This window comes from Chrysemys picta, chromosome 14 (assembly GCF_011386835.1).
Source record: "Chrysemys picta bellii isolate R12L10 chromosome 14, ASM1138683v2, whole genome shotgun sequence".
NCBI lineage: Eukaryota > Metazoa > Chordata > Testudines > Emydidae > Chrysemys > Chrysemys picta.
Window position 1 is genome coordinate 4,518,777 of NC_088804.1, and position 16,971 is coordinate 4,535,747.

The 16,971-nt window shown below is 58.2% G+C and overlaps 1 non-coding gene across 1 annotated transcript; it reads right to left on the bottom strand.

The window, feature by feature from the left end:
- Positions 1-2,554: 2,554 nt before the first annotated feature.
- Positions 2,555-2,627, bottom strand: TRNAR-CCU (transfer RNA arginine (anticodon CCU)). Its single transcript has one exon. It is a non-coding gene; the product is annotated as a tRNA-Arg (tRNA).
- Positions 2,628-16,971: the final 14,344 nt, after the last annotated feature.

Sequence of the window (16,971 nt, forward strand, 5' to 3'; positions counted from 1 at the left end):
AATTGTATTTTCTTGCACCGCACAGAGATCTGTGCAGCGTAAGCTTATGAAAATCGCCCCCTCCCTCAATGTGGAGGAAGATACGCACAGCTTTTTGGGCCCCCCCCCAGTTATTAATTCCACAAACTGGATTTTAATAAACAAAACAAGATTATTAACTACAAAGGATAGGTTTTACGTGATTAATAAGGGTTAGCAAACTGATCAAAGGAGATTACTGAGCAAATAAAACAAACACTTCCCTTCGTTTATTGTTTAGCCCTGTGACCTCACTCCCGTTCCTGTTATCTCATTAGTTGTCCCCTGCAATTATTTGGTATCTCGGACCTGTGAATCCTCCCCTTAGGCTGGGGGGAGGTCCTTTAGCAACAGGATACCAACAGGACCACTGGGGAAAAGGCTGGATTGGGAGATACTCCCCCGCCGCCTTTCCGTTGCACTGGAAGGGAGGAGCATAGATCATGACACGAGTCATAAAGAGGATGCTGCAGTACTTGAACTGAGGCAGGTCTGCAAGCGGTGATGGTGATGGACGAGGCACCACCAGGAGAGGGAACACCGGCTGAGCCACCTAATCCCTGAGACAAACAGCAGGAGGCACCACCCTGGTGAGTGAGTCCCATTACAGGGCCTGAATGCATGCCCTCCCCTTCCTGGGGGTCTGTTGAATCTCTGCCAAGTGAGCTGAGCTGCTCTGTGAGCCCATGCAGGGATCTGATATTACCCAGACATATGAGTGTCCACACAACAACACAGTTGCAAAAGTGAGTAGGGATATGCTGCAGCACACACCACACTTGCTGGCTCAGCCTTGTGCATGCTGGGGTGGCCACCGCCCCATTGGTGAGATCTGGTACCACCATCTTGCTGGAGCTCCTGTCTGCCCTGCTGCCATTCTTGTCTGTGTTGCTGTTCTCTCCAGCAGTTGACTGGCAGGTGCGCATAGGCCCTGTCAAGGCTGATTCTCCACTCTGGAACTTCGAGTGCAGAAGGTGGGGGCCCACAAGGATTCTAAAAATTAATACTGGCCACTCCAGGCTTGTATTAAACTCGCAAGGTTACAGCTTTTCTCTGACCTTGGATGGGTAGATGCTGCCACCACCCAAGTGCAAAAAACCCCTTTGGACCCAGGAAGGCGCACTTGGGAATTCCTCCCTGTGGGGTACACTCAAACCCTTCCCCTCCCCCCCGGGGAAGAGCTGAAAAAGAAAACAAAGGAAATCTGCTATTGCCACCAGCTAATTAAACAATATGTGCACAAACCTCTTAGAACACAAAAATCCAATCCTGTTCTTAAAAAATAAATGTTATTAAAAACAACAAAGAAGAAAATACAATTGGACCTAAGGCTTTTTGCTAGGTTTGAAAAAAAATACCATACGAATTAAGCATCAAGATATCTCTCTTGAGGTCCAGCTTAAAGGTTACAAGAAAAACAAAAGCACCTTGGGCTAGCACGGAGGAGTCCACAAGCCAGAAAGAAATAAAAGAGATAAACCTAATTGCGTCTTCCTAGACATTCCTGATCTACTTACATAGCTGGGGTTCAATGAGTAGTTCTAGGGATGATTTGATGATTTTTCATATCTGGTTTAAAGCTTTTTACAGCATCGCTCCAGCCCTGTCCCCTCTCTCCAGAGAACAACAACCACAGACAGACAAAGGGAATTTTTTCCCCCAATTTTAAAAAGTTCTAGCCCTCCCATTGGCTCTTTTGGTCAGGTGCCCATTCCCTTCCTTTTACCTGTGGGCTTTTTCAACCCTTTACAGGTAAAGCAAGTAGAGAACAGCTACTAGCAGGGATTTTGTAGCTAACTGGCTGGCTGGGTGTCCATAAAAGGGAGCTCCCCCCCCCCCGCCCCATTCATTTATCACAGGCCCCAGGCCATATAGTCTCAGAGGGGGAAAGCAGGAAGAATGGTGTCTTCATAGCCCACCCTATATTCCATAACATAATTAAGGAAAATATTTCTCAATGAACTCCCAGGAAAAGGTCAGAAACAGACAGTGTCTGCATCTTGCTAAGGGCATTGGTATTTTCTTTAAATTTGCCAGACCAACCTAATGCATACACCTCTACCCCGATAGAACGCTGTCCTCGGGAGCCAAAAAATCTTACTCCATTATAAGTGAAACCGTGTTATATTGAACTTGCTTTCATCCACCGAAGCGCTGCTTTACTGCGTTCTATCTGAATTTGTGTTGTATCGGGGTAGAGGTGTATTTGAACCTCTTCTTTTCACACCCTTGCTCATTCTCAGGGGCTGCTTTGTCTCCAGATAGATCCATTCTCTCTCTGAAGGGCCTTGCTCTTTCCGGCTGATTCACCCATTGATGTTTCTGAGTAAACACTCCCCTTCACTCCATTCTCAGACAAACACTACTATTAACTGTTATGCTACTGATGGGTCTAGAAAGCTCTCGTTGCGTGGAAGATGACATTTCTGGGGGATTGTTCCCAAGATCCAGTACTTTGTGTTCAAACATCCCTCAGCTTTCTTGGTGAAAATAAGGCCAAGGGTTCTTTGCAATATATGGGAAGAAAGTAGCTCTTTACCCCAGGTGGGACTTGAACCCACAATCCCTGGCTTAGGAGGCCAGTGCCTTATCCATTAGGCCACTGGGGCACCACAGGGCAATACATGGAGGAAGGGAAATTCTCTCTCACAAATGCACATTCCTCACATTAGCTTGGAAGCCAAATACCCTCTTTATGCACCTTACAGAAATGTCTGAATTTCTGTCAGCGAGGCAACCGGGCAGGTCGCTGACAGAGCTAAGCACCCCCTTTCTGCCAGACATTTTAGAGACGCCCCCATCCTACTGTCACACCTCCCTCCTTCAGCACCTCCATGTCTGTGCCTCTGGGTGGCAGCAGGACGATTGGGGTGAATGTGGGGCTGGAAGGGGGGTACGGTCAGCCTGTGAGGAGTAACCAGGTGGGGCACAACCAGGGTGAGGCTGTGGGCTGCTGAGCTCAGAGCTGCACAGTGACCTGACACCCAGGATTATAGGGCAGACAGAGTGACCCCCTTACTGGCCTCGGTGAACCCCAAACCCTTGTTACTAAGGGCATTGAGGAGTCTCTGTCCCTTAACAATTTCTGGGAGCTCCCCTGCAGGCTGCTGGCGTCAGCTGCCTCCTGCCTTAGGATCTTAGCGCTGCGCTAGCCGCCCCCTCGCTTGACGGCCCAGTGTAAGAAGAAGAGCCCAGTGCGAGCAGAACAGGGTTTTGATCCACTGGGCTACGGGCCCAGCATGCGTCCACTGTGCCACGCTGCAGTCTCATCTTAAGCAGCAGCTAGTGGCCCTGGCTCCAGGCTAGTGCCTCGCGAGCTCTGGCACTGGCAGGAAGCGGTGTAGGGTGTTGGGCAGCTGCTGGTAGGTGTCAATGTGGCATCATGGGTGAGTGCGTTCAGCTGTTAATTGAGAGGACGGTGGTTTATGCTCCCCCAGGGATGCTGTTGAAGGCGTGCTCCTCGTGGGCGCCTCAAAGTCCACTGGGAGCCGTGAAGTCCTCTTTTCCTGCCTCGAAGGCATCCTTCTTGGACACAGTGGGTTGACCTGCTGCCTGGAAGTCTGCGGGGGCCGTGCCGCAAAAGCCCATCTCCGAGCAGCCATGCCAGGGGCTCGGGCTTAATCCTCAAGCCCACGTGCAAAACCTTCACCCAGGCACGAGTTGCTACCCGAACACCTACGCCCCAGTGGGAAGGGAGAAACGCCGGCTCTAAGCCTGCCTCCCTCCCACTTTCCCATTGCCTGCGCAAACTTCTAGGCCTGCCTCTGCCTCACCAGGGAAGTGCGGCCATGCTGTCCGAGCCTGAGTCACGTCCGTAGCCTGGCCTGTCCCGGCTGACGGAGCGCAGAGCCACGCGAGCCAATGGCAGGTCGAGTCGGGAGCCTCGGCTCTTTCCCCTGACAGCCACACAGAGCTGCCTAGTGTCCCGAGAGCCTCCCTTGTGTGCTCCCGCAGCAGTCGCCTGCCCGTGTGGGCGGGAAAAGGGGACGAGGAAGCACTGTTGCCTCAGGCCGGGACAGGAGGCCCTCACCTCGCGCAGGCCTGCCTCACGCCTTCATCCCAGGCAGCCAGAGGTGCTGGGGAGCTCCCTGGCAGGCCACCGCCTCTTGCCTCATGGCCTAGGCTCTTGGTGCTCTGCTGGTCGCCGCCTCACTTGAAGGCCCAGAGTCATAAGAAACAGGCCCATCTTTTACAAAGGAGAGTTCTGATCCACCCACCTCTGAGTTATGGGGCCAGCACGCGTGTGCGGCACCACTTTGCTAGCTCGGCTCAGAGAACACTCAGCATCCAGACTAGCGCCTTGCAAGCTCTGGCACGCAGACACATGGGCCAGGCACGCATCCACTGTGCCACTGTGCTGGGTGTTTGGGTTTAGTCGCCAGGCTCCATCCTAGCACCTTGCGAGCTCTGGGGCTAGCAGGGACCCACACAGGCTGCTAGTCAGCGGCCCTGGCAGGACAGTGTAGGGTGTTTCTGTCACATGATTGGTCAGCAATTTCAGCCGTTAACCAGGACTTTCCCCCTTTCTGCTATTTAGAGAGAAAGCTGATTAGACTCAAATGATAATTTTTTTGAGTGGTCGCTAGAGCTGAAATGAGGGAGTACGATCTCTAAGTGCTAAGCGTTAGATGTGCTATTGTGGGACCGCTTTGCACATGGGTGGTGGGTATCATAGGCTGGGGGAGGCAGTGCCTCCCCAAACAGCCAGGCAGGGCCCCACCCACGCTCCGCCCCCAGGCTCCCCTCTCCTGCTTCCACTCTGCGTAGCTCAGGTCTCCCAGAGTGGCCCAGGCTTGGGCCGACCGCCCACCCGCCGGGGCTGAGGTCACGCTGCATGTCCTCCTGGTGCTCCGGGGCTGCAAGGGCCGTTCCATTTCCAACCCTTTCTTGGCCTATTGTGCCTCTCCAGAGTTGGAAATCCCATCTGACTCTGGCATTGAAATCTCGCAGGGGGATGTGTTTGTCTGCCTTAGGCGTGGCTGTGAGAACTGCATCAAGGGTTCTATAAAACTGCTCCTGATTGTCTTCCTCATCATCGAGTGTGGGGCACGTGCGCTGATGACTGTGGCATATTGGGTGTTGCTAAGCTTGAGCCGAGGAGTCATGAGACACTCGTTGATCCCCATGGGGAGACTGGGTCTTATTTTTCATGGCAAAGCCAATCCCGTGACCGCGTCTCTCTTTGGTGGCTTTCCTTTCCAAAAGAAGGTGTAGCCACCTCCATCCTTTTCCTTGGCCCTCATCGGCCCGGCAGGTCTCACTAAGAGCTGCAATGTCAGTGCTGAGTCTTGCCAGTTCTCTGACAATTATGGCAGTTCTACTTCCTGGGCATTCGCTGCGCTGAGAGTGCATAGGGGTGCGGACATTCCAGGTGACGGAATTCATTGTCTTCTGTCTCTTGTTTCGGCGGCGGAGTTGAGCGATTCCACTGGAGGCAGCCATTCCGTTGGAAGAATGTGGGACGGCCGATGTTTGGGGCACCTTTACTAGCCCCCTCCCCATTTGGGGTGAGCAGAGGGGATCCCGAAGAGGCCCTGCTCATTCACAGCCACTGCTGCCGAAATGCACTTCTGTCTCATCCAAGCACAAAACGACCATCACACGGCTGCCGCCTGCGTGCAGATTTCTGACTAAAGACTCCCAGAGATCGCTGCTCCTGTCTTCCCCGCCACTCATCCGTCACCACAGGACTTTGTGGGGGTCTGAGCCCTTTGGCAGAGGCCTGTGTGTGAAATCTTTTAACGTGGGGAAACCGGTGCGCAGGCGGTAACCACGCCAAACTTGACAGGAGGAAAACCCTGACCCAGTGGCAAGGAGATCCAAGACAACCAGGGGCCTCCTTCCTGCTGCAGCCTTCAGCCTCCTTCACTGTCACAGAGTACCAGAAGGTCCTCTATGTGCGCCCGATCCACCTTTGGGGTCTTGTGAAGTTTGTACCATGGTTAGTCAGGAGCCTCGCCTCAGGCCTGCTCACCAAGGGGGACCCGACGAGGAGTATAAAAGCTCCGGATGATGTAGCTCTGAGGGTCTTTAGCCCACGCAAGCCTCTCCACCACCACAAGGTTGTGGTCCATCAGAGAGGTACCAATAAGGAGAACAACATTTTATTACCCCCACACTCAATACTACAGTGAACTGTGACCCAGAACCAGCCAAAACTGATCATTTTGGCAAAGCAGCGGCGTTTGCTGAGCACCCAGGCAGCGTGGGCAAATACAGTTTGCTCCTGAAATCCTTGTCCCCCAGTTTGGCACTAGATGTCAGGTCTCCTCCCAATAATACTAATCAACATTGAACTGCCTTTTACCATAATTATATTTCCGTCATCTTATTGGCTCTTAACATCACCTGTTATTAAATTAACATCTGGGCCAATGTCCTTCCCAGACTATCAATGGAGAAGTATTTGAATAAAATATTTGCAGTTCTTGAATACACTCCTTATAAACCCCGCTCCAACCAGTTGTAACCACAACTGAATGGGGACATAACCCTGAGCCATGTCCTTGCGAGCTCTGACTTTCCCACAACACTTTGTCTCCAACTTCTCTCAGTAGCAACTTCAATTTCTCATACTCCTTGACACTTAGGCCCCATCCTTAACTTCTTGGGGGATAGCTCAGTGGTTTGAGCATTGGCCTGCTAAACCCAGGGCTGTGAGTTCACTCCTTGAGGGGGCCACCTACAGATCTGGGGCAAAATCAGTACTTGGTCCTGCTAGTGAAGGCAGGGGGCTGGACTCAATGACCTTTCGGGGTCCCTTCCAGTTCTAGGAGATAGGGATATCTCCATATATTTATTTTTTTAATTTATTTCTTAACCTGAACCAGCCTATAGGCCACAATCCACTGGCTCCCCACTTGCTGCGTCACATCTTTTCTGGGGCCGGTTGCTGCCTTGCTCACTGCTAGCCTCTCTCCCACCCCGGGCAGCCTCCCTCCAGGTTTTCCCGGATTACTGGGTGGAGGCAGTTCTCTTTTGAATTGCACAAACCACCCATTAGCGGGGAGCTGCAATAACCATTTATTTGCCACGGGGCCATAGGTACCAACTTCTGCTCCTGCTGGTGGGTGCTTGACCCACCTCTGCCCCCAGCCCCACCTTGACTCCACCCCTGTCCCACCCCCATTCCAACCCCTTCCCCAAAGTCCCCGCCCCAACTCCGCCTCTTCCCCACCTCCTCCCCTGAGCGCGCCACGTTCCGCTCCTCCTCCTCCCTCCAAGCACGCTGCCAAACAGCTATTTGGCGGCAGCAAGGCGGGAAGCACTGGGAGGTAAGCAGAGGAGGAGGTGGGACGCGGCGGGGGAGCTTGGCTGACGGTTTGAATTAATTTTTCCCTGTGGGTGCTCCAGCCCCGGAGTCGGTGCCTATGCGCGGGGCAGGTTAATGGCCGGACGGTTTGAAGGTGGCACCCTCTGTTACTGGGCTGGGGCCAGCGATGCTGACACTTGTCTGGTCCCTGACACAACACACTCAGGGGGGCCACAATCTGCCAAGCCACTATCACCGTGCTGCCCTGGCTGGGAGGAACCGAGCCCATTAGTCTGCTGGGGCTTAGGCATGCAGCCCACATTGACTTTAATGGATAAAACCCTCCCCTCAGCACACTGGGGGAAGGGATGTGAGGAGAGCCACGATCAGCTGACCTTATACCCCTGCATTTCAACCGTGGCCCCTCAGGAGCAAGACACGTTTAACACATTCACTGTGTGCACTCAAAAACAACAAGGAGTCTGGTGGCACCTTAAAGACTAACAGATTTATTTGGGCATAAGCTTTCGTGAGTAAAAACCTCACTTCTTCAGATGCAACTCCCGCCATAGAAATGCAGCCACCTCTGGGGCACAGCATGGCCACTGTTAACTCCCATGCAGTGACTTCATGCAAGACCCTAGGGCAGGAAATGAAGGAGAACCCTGTCTCCAGGCGCAGCTGCGTGGGGCTGGGGATCTAAGTCCCCAAGATGGGATTTTGCCAAGGTGCTGGGGCTAGCGCCCGATGTAGGAAAATTGCCACGAGGCAGCAGAGCCTCTATAAAAGACCCCCCAGCGGCACAGGGCATTGCTGGGCATTGGGCTCGGCACCGGCTCAGAAGGGACAGTGCCCCCTGCTGGAGACAGGGCGAGCTGGGCTTCCAAGCATTTCCCTCGTGCCAGAGGGAGGCTGCCAGCCTTGGGCTTGTGAGTGGCCAGTCTGGGGAAGGGGCGCTTTCTCTGACTTGTGTATTCGCAGCAGAGTAACAGACTGTCCCCAAGCGATGTGGCTGAGGTGCGGGGCCCTCTCGTCAGGTGCCGCAGGCAGAACCTCAGACACCCTCAATCTGCAGCAGCTGCCCGGGCGGGGTGGGGGAAGATCCCCCCCAGGGCTTTCTAATCTGAGCCAGGCTGCAGCTGGCGGCTGGAGAGATGTGATAAGGTTCTCTGGAGTCTGCCAAGGTGGAGTCGCTTTGTAGCCAGGGCCTAGCACTGAGCTGTCTGCCCTGGGGTCCGGGCCACACTGGGCTGAGCCCTCTGGCCGTTGGTAACAGGGGCTCTGTGCACTGCAGCATGTCCCTGCCTTTCTGGGCCAGTTCCCTGAAGTGCATGGAGGTGCCAACCTGCCCGGGGAGACTCCAGCCTGGGCTCCCCCTCCAGCCCCAGCCCCGTTCTCCCCTCTCAGCATGGTGGGGGTGTTCCTATGGAGCCGCCTGGCCTGGCTCACTCCTCCCATGCCTGAGATTATCACTGCAGCAGCTGGGCCCCACCCCAGACACAGGCGCTGGAGGGCAGCACTGGCGAGGGAGGGAGGAGAGGCCACAAGACAGACGTGTCGTCCCCCCAGCCACATGTGGGGAAAGTGTGGGGCAGAGAGACAGCAGAGGCTTGAACATTCCCAAAGCCCCCAGCAACACCCCCCGTCCCACCAGCCAGCAACGGGCCCATCTGGCCCCAGGAGCGGGGGCGTGCCAGGCGAACGGACCCTCCACAGCGCAGGAGCAGACGGAGCCAGTGGCAGCGTAGGGCACTGAGGCTGAGGAGGTGGAACCAGGATGGGCAGTGTCCCAGAATCCTTTGCACTAGGACTCAGGGCCCCAGCCATGCCCGTCTCCAGGGCCTGGGCCGGGGGAGGGTACACGTTGACCTGGCTTTAGGGGGGGGTGTCAGGTTGGATGCAGAAGATCCCCATTTCCTCCGGCCAATGTAGCCCCAGCTCCCTGTGTCTGCCATTCCTGGCCTTGAAGGCCGTTGAAGCCAGGAGATGCGTGAAGGACCAAGGAGATTGGGGCCTTCTCCAGCCTAAAGCATCGTTCTCTGTGGCACTGGCCAACTGCTGTCCCCAACTCCGTCCATTCGCAGGGGCCAGAGCCCTGGCTAGCCCCAGGAATAATGCTTTGAGTTAGCCAGTCTCGCTAGGGGGCTGCATTCCTGCAAGCATGGCTGGAGAGTCAAGGCGCTCTTCCCGCCCATGTTGTGCTGAGGGCAGTTTCCCAGCCTGCCACTAGGGGTGCGGTCTCTTTGAAGAGAAGGGGCTTCTGGGCCACTTGTGCTCATGGGCAGTGTCTTTCCATAACAGCGGGAGCATTAGCCACTGGGTCCTGGCTATGGGTCCAGCTCAGCCAATTACATTCAGCCTCCACAACCAGCTTCCTGGGATTCCCCTTCCTCCTCTGTTCTAACTGGCCGTGCTGTGGTGCCAGGCGCTGGGAAGCAGCTGCTGTCTTCTACCCCAGAGGTGGTTGCATTGCAGGAGTGGGTGAAATGATTTCTTTGTACCGGGTGTCCTAGGCAGCACTTTATAGCACCTGGCAGATACCCTGCAATAACCAGCACTGCCGTCCCCAAACCCTCGTCCTCTCCCCCGCGGTTTGACAGTAGATTTGATTTCTTTTGTGCCGCCCCCAAATGGCCCAGAGCTGGGTGGGGCGGGTATCCTTGTTATGGGGATTGCAGTAGCACAACCGGGCCCCACACAGGGGTCAGGGCCCTGTTGGGCCGGGCACTGGATGCATTTGGTATTTGCCCTAATTAGCCCCGCACCAAAGGGGCACCACAGATCCCTGGATTATCCAGCTCTATTGAACCTAAACCAGACCCGCAGGCTCCACGGCCTCCCAAAGCATCCCTGGCTCCCAACACAGGATTTGACTCCGGTCACAGTTGAATGGTCCAGGACGAATGACTGTCAGGAGATGGAAAGCAGCTTAATAGATGAGGTCTTTGTTATCATGGAGGGAGGAGCTGCGGGTCAGGATTGAGGGACACCGGCAGGGCTGGCATAACAAGGGGGCTGCGGGTCGGGATTGAGGGGCACCGGCAGGGCTGGCATAACAAGGGGGCTGCGGGTCGGGATTGAGGGGCACCGGCGGGGCTGGCATAACAAGGGGGCTGCGGGTCGGGATTGAGGGGCACCGGCAGGGCTGGCATAACAAGGGGGCTGCGGGTCGGGATTGAGGGGCACCGGCAGGGCTGGCATAACAAGGGGGCTGCGGGTCAGGATTGAGGGGCACCGGCGGGGCTGGCATAACAAGGGGCTGCGGGTCAGGATTGAGGGGCACCGGCAGGGCTGGCATAACAAGGGGGCTGCGGGTCGGGATTGAGGGGCACCGGCAGGGCTGGCATAACAAGGGGGCTGCGGGTCGGAATTGAGGGGCACCGGCAGGGCTGGCATAACAAGGGGGCTGCGGGTTGGGATTGAGGGGCATCGGCGGGGCTGGCATAACAAGGGGGCTGAGGGTCGGGATTGAGGGGCACCGGCAGGTCTAGGTGCGTTCAGCTCACTCAGGTCCTGTCTGCCCTGTGCCTGGCCCAGCCAGCTCTGTGTGTCACTGGCTCCCTGCCACGTGAAGCCTGCTCTGCCGTTTCTTGATTTCAGGCCTGAGGGCAGGGACGAGGAATGGTTGTCCATCATCCTGTACCATGGAGACTGAGAGGGCCCTGTGCCCATTTGCACGAGGCCAGGGAGCAGCAGCACAGACCAGTGCCCTACAGAAATGGGGCTGTGGTAGCCTGCCCAGATGGGACTGTGGAAGCCCCACAGGAGGGTGGGGGCTGAGCCCAGGGACCCAACCCTCCGTAACCCACAAGCTCGTACCCTGAGGCAAATGGATCCAGTAGCGTTTGACCCCCCCACCCGCCGGGTGCAGGGGTGGAGCTCCGGTCCCAGGTTGTAATGGGGAGCTCAATCAGACGGTGCCAGAGAGAACCCTGGTGCCAGCGCCACCTACCAGGCCAAGACACAAGATGCTGCATTAGCCAGGCAGTTCCGCTGTAAACTGTCACCCCTGGGCAATGAACCGAGACCCGGTTATCGATCCATGACAATCGCAGCATGGCCCTTTACAAATATTCACCAGAAAATCACCACAGCCCACCCACAGGGCAAGGACCTCCAGAGCGGGGAGACCAAGACAGAGCGCGGGGGAGAGGCAGAATTGGGACTAGATTGTAGGTCTCGGCTCCCAACACTGTCTTCGGACCAGGAGAACCCCCCACCCCTATGGCTCCCAGAGTGCTTTGCGCCATTCTGCCAGGGTGTGTCTAGGGGGAGCCCAGCAGCGGGGCAATGCTGGGAGCGCGGGTCCAATGAGTTGCTCTGTGTCACTGGAAACAAAGCAGCAAGGAGTTCCCAGCATACTCCAGCCAGCACCTGAGATTCCATCTCCTGCCCTCTGGGATTTTGCATTGGCGTACCATCCCCTCCCCAGTGTGAGTACAGGGGAGTGGGGTCAGCACAAGGGTTCTGTCCCTCCCCTGGTGTCAGTACAGGGGGGTCCCCCAGTGGTAGTACAGGGGGCAGGGTCTGCATGGGGGATCCCCCCAGTGTCAGTAGCAGGGAGACACTCACAGGGGCTGTGTTGTCCCATGCTGTATGAATTTCTGAGCCACATGCTGTGATGGGAGCGCAGTGCAATTCCCCCTCCCGTTCCCCCAAGGGCCGCAGTGCCAGGGGCAGGAGACAGCAGCTGCTTCAGAGCTGGAGAGATGGCCTCACCCAGGGAACGGTGGGCACCCGCCCTGGCCTGCCTGCACTGGCAGCGCCATGGGCAGCCGACTGTCCACTGGGTGCAGGAGAGCTCTCCCAGACAGGCAGCAGACAGCCCCCCATGATCCCAGGCAGCAACAGAACTCACCCTGCTCTCAGCCGGCCCCTCCAGAGGGAGCTCATGGGGGCATGATAAGGAGCAGGCACGTAGGGAAAATCTGCCCCCACCCTCATGTGCAGGGAGCTCAGGGGCAGGGCCCTGCCCCCCAGGGCCCAGGCAAACAGTGGCTTGGCCTTTCCTTGGTGAAAGCGCTGCACAGCCCAGGCACTGGGGCCCCGCTGCCAAGTCCAGCCTGCACATGGGCTGCAGAGCCCAGAGCAGGGCAGGGACTTGGCTAAGCCCCCAGCAACTCCCTGCCCCTCGGGCCTGTGCTCGGACCCCAGCACACACGGCCCCTTGTGCTGCTCCAGGGCTGCTGAGGCCAGAGACGCTGGACGGGGCCTGGGGGAAGCCTGTTCTCAATTCCAGGACTCAGCAGCAGCCTTGTGTTCAGATCGGGTGCAGATGAGATCTCACAGGGCCCCAGCTCGCCCAGGGAGTCAATGGGGCCAGATCCCTGCTGCTGTCAATGGGCCGTGGCTCCAATGGAGTCGATGGGCCAGATCCCAACTGGTGTCAATGGGCCGTGGCTCCAATGGAGTCGATGGGGCCAGATCCCCGCTGGTGTCAATGGGCCGTGGCTCCAATGGAGTCGATGGGGCCAGATCCCAACTGGTGTCAATGGGCCGTGGCTCCATTGGAGTCGATGGGGCCAGATCCCTGCTGGTGTCAATGGGCCGTGGCTCCAATGGAGTCGATGGGGCCAGATCCCAACTGGTGTCAATGGGCCGTGGCTCCATTGGAGTCGATGGGCCAGATCCCCGCTGGTGTCAATGGGCCGTGGCTCCATTGGAGTCGATGGGGCCAGATCCCTGCTGGTGTCAATGGGCCGTGGCTCCATTGGAGTCGATGGGGCCAGATCCCTGCTGCTGTCAATGGGCCGTGGCTCCATTGGAGTCGATGGGGCCAGATCCCCGCTGGTGTCAATGGGCCGTGGCTCCATTGGAGTCGATGGGGCCAGATCCCTGCTGGTGTCAATGGGCCGTGGCTCCAATGGAGTCGATGGGGCCAGATCCCTGCTGGTGTCAATGGGACGTGGCTCCAATGGAGTCGATGGGGCCAGATCCCTGCTGGTGTCAATGGGCCGTGGCTCCATTGGAGTCGATGGGCCAGATCCCCAGCAATCAGAAGGGCTGCTGTACCCATCTGCCAAGGGGCTAAATTACTCGGGAGGTAGAGAAAAGGTTGTGAGCACATTGTAGGCAGGGGGTTGATCAAACATTGTTTAAAGGTAGGAGGGAGAATTTAAACACACACACTCACCCCGTCCAGCCTGACACACAGAGCTTTTGTGTATGTGTTTATTGGCTTACAAACACCAGCTGTCTCATTCACACCCACACCCACACACCTAGCAATAGACCGAGCATCCAGCTCCTGTTTCCAAAGACGTTGCCAAATGCACATGCCTGCAGGGAGAGCTCCCGTCACTCGGGGCACCAGCCACCAGGTGTCTGGTCTAGGAGGTTTCATTCAGGCTCAGGTGAGCGGAGCTAGCTAAGCCCAACCTAAACCCTCTCCCTGCTGGAGATGTCAGAGTAACATCTCCAGCTTGATTGTAGCTGGTCGTGTCCTAGCCCAGGCAGGAGCCCAGGTGCAGCCTGACCAGTTATATCAGGCGACGAGGTGTTACTCTGCGTCCCGACTCGGAAACAGGTTGAGTGGAGGCCAGGCTTGGCTAGGACAGGGAAGCTGAACCTGCCCTAAGCTCCACCACTTCCCCACGTCCGGACAAAGCCACTGGGAGCAGAACAGTGCTCGCTGCAAGTGTGCCGCGAAGGGGCTCTCCAGCCCAGCACCAGCTGGACACCAGACAACTAGACAACGCTTGAGGGCAGCACGGGCCTCCCGGTTCCAGGGCCGTGGCCCATGTTCCCGTTTGCACCACAGTTACAAACTGTGGGGGACTAAACTGCACGACAGCTGAGTCCTGGTTTCCCGTTTTCTTTGGAGCTCCCAAATGCTGCCAACACCTCAGGCGTGTCTTGTGATCCCAGCCATGTGTGATGCCTGGCAAAGGGCAGGTGGGTGAACAGAGCGTGTCTGGTACCACAGACTGCAAGGGCCTGAGAGATGCCATGACAGCCGAACCCTGCAATGCAGCCACAGTTTGGCAGGCCCAGCCACACAGCGGCAACACCCTGTCAGACCTTGGGTACAACTGACAATCACACTGCAGCCCAGCTGATGGGCAAAGACAATATCAATGTCAGCACTGACATCTGTTTCACTATTGATAATTTCAGTAGAACTAGCAAGCTAATTTTCTTACCCCACATTGCCTCCCCCACTTTCCCTGATGCCATAAGCCCTGACTGTCCCTTCCCCTGCTGCCCAAACCTCCAGCTTTCCCCTAACACAGTGGTTCTCAAACCATTTTAATGGGGTCACCAGGGCTGGGATAGACTTGCGGGGGCCCGGGGCCAAAGCCCAAGTCTGAGGGCTTCAGCCCTGGGTGGCAGGGCTCAGGTTAGAGGTCCCCCCACACCCGCATGGGGTAGTGGGACTTGGGCTTTGCCCCCACACACACACCCTGGGCCACGGGGCTCGGGCGGGCTCAGGCTTCGTTCCCCCCTACTGGGGTCATCCAGTAATTTCTGTTGTCAGACGGGAGTCGCGCTGCAATGAAGTTTGAGAACCCCGGCCCTAGCTGATATGAAGTGAGGCACTTATGTGTTGTCAATAAAACCTCTATGATGTATTGAAACCTAACCATGTGGGGCCTTGTGAAACGAACAGAGATGAACATCACCGGAACTAACTGGAGCGGCTGGGCTGGCTGCACTGTTCATGCTCCCAATATCTCCATGCCCACAAGCTGCTGCAGAATGCCCGCCCTGCTGCACTGGAGCCTGGCACGGAACGTAGGGCCAGCTTGGTCAGTCTCCATGCATCTGCAGAGCAGCAGTACCTGTCCCAGTCAGCAGACTCCTAATGCAGAGACCCTTCCGGAAAGCCATCCTCATCACATTGAGCCTCATTCACCCCCAAACGGACCAGCTTCATCCCCCACCCTCCCAACACCCCCCCAAGCCACCCTCATCCTCCTCACCTCCACTGCGGCAGGTCCCCCGTCCATAGCCTGGCCCTAACCCCTGCACTCCTGGGGCTTGGCCTCTTCCATCTAATGCCCCCACACACCCCGTCCATGGCCTGGCCCTAACCCCTGCAATCCTGGGGCATGGCCTCTTCCATCTAATGCCCCCACGCCCCCAGGGCATGGCCTGGCCCTAACTCCATCTCCTGCCCCCTGGGGCATGGCCTGGCCCTAACTCCATCTCCTGCCCTCTGGGTCATGGCCTGGCCCTAACCCCTGCAATCCAGGGGCATGACCTCTTCCATCTAATGCCCCCACGCCCCCAGGGCATGGCCTGGCCCTAACCCCATCTCCTGCCCTCTGGGGCATGGCCTGGCCCTAACCCCATCTCCTGCCCTCTGGGGCATGGCCTGGCCCTAACCCCTGCACTCCTGGGGCATGGCCCCTTCCATCTCCTGTGGCAGGGGCGGCAGGTTTGTATAATTTTGGGTGGTGCCCAGAACAGGTCTAAGTCCCCCCCCCCACCTGCCTTGTAAGCCAATATATATTTTTTTAAATAATGTAAAAATGTGAGGGCTCTGGGTGGGGCTGGTGATGAGGGGTTTGGGTTGGAAGGGGCTCAGGAAGAGGGTTGGGGTGCAGGGGTGAGGGCTGTGGAGTCGAGCTGGGGATGAGGGGTTTGGGGTGTGGGAGGGGCTCGGGGCTAGGGCAGAGGGTTAGGATGAGGGATGGGCTGCCCCTTGCCCAGCGTGGGGCAGGAGCGGTGGCTGCAGGCGGGTGGGGATGTGCTGGTGGAGGGTCCCGCCGGAAAAGGGAAGGGTCCGAGGCAGAAGGGCAGGGTAAGGACAGCCTGGCCTGGCACTAGTGAATGGGGGCACTAGGACCCTGCAGCGGCAGTTAATGCCCGGAGCAAGCGGAGCGAAGGCAGCGCGGAGCTGCAGGGTTGAGACAGGGTTGCTCCGGGGCCCGGGGAGGTGCGCGGGGGCAGCAAGTGGGGCCGGGAGAGAGACCAGGTCCCAAACATTGGTGGAGCCGGATCCCCGGGCCCTGAATATTGCTGGAGTCTGGGCACCATGGGCCAAGACTGCTCGCCGCCCCGGCCCTGCGCCCCCGGGGGCACGCCCCCCCCCCCGGACACGCTCCTGCCCCTGCACCCCCTGGGGCACGGCCCCCCCGGACACGCTCCTGCCCCTGCGCCCCCGAGACACGCTCCTGCCCCTGCGCCCCCTGGGGCACGGCCCCCCCCCGGGACACGCTCCTGCTCCTGCGCCCCCTGGGGCACGCACCCCCCGGGACACGCTCCTGCCCCTGCACCCCCGAGACACGCTCCTGCCCCTGCGCCCCCTGGGGCACGGGCCCCCCCGGGACACGCTCCTGCCCCTGCGCCCCCCCCGGACACGCTCCTGCCCCTGCCCCCCCTGGGGCACGGGCCCCCCCGGGACACGCTCCTGCCCCTGCCCCCCCTGGGGCACGCTCCCCCCCCGGGACACGCTCCTGCCCCTGCGCCCCCACCGGACACGCTCCTGCCCCCCCTGGGGCACGGGCCCCCCCGGGACACGCTCCTGCCCCTGCGCCCCCTGGGCACGCCCCCCCCCGGGACACGCTCCTGCCCCTGCGCCCCCTGGGGCACGGCCCCCCCCCCGGGACACGCTCCTGCCCCTGCACCCCCGAGACACGTTCCTGCCCCTGCACTCCCTGGGGCACGGCCCCCCCGGGACACGCTCCTGCCCCTGCGCCCCCTGGGGCACGGCCCCCCCGGGACACGCTCCTGCCCCTGCACCCGCCGCCTCAGAC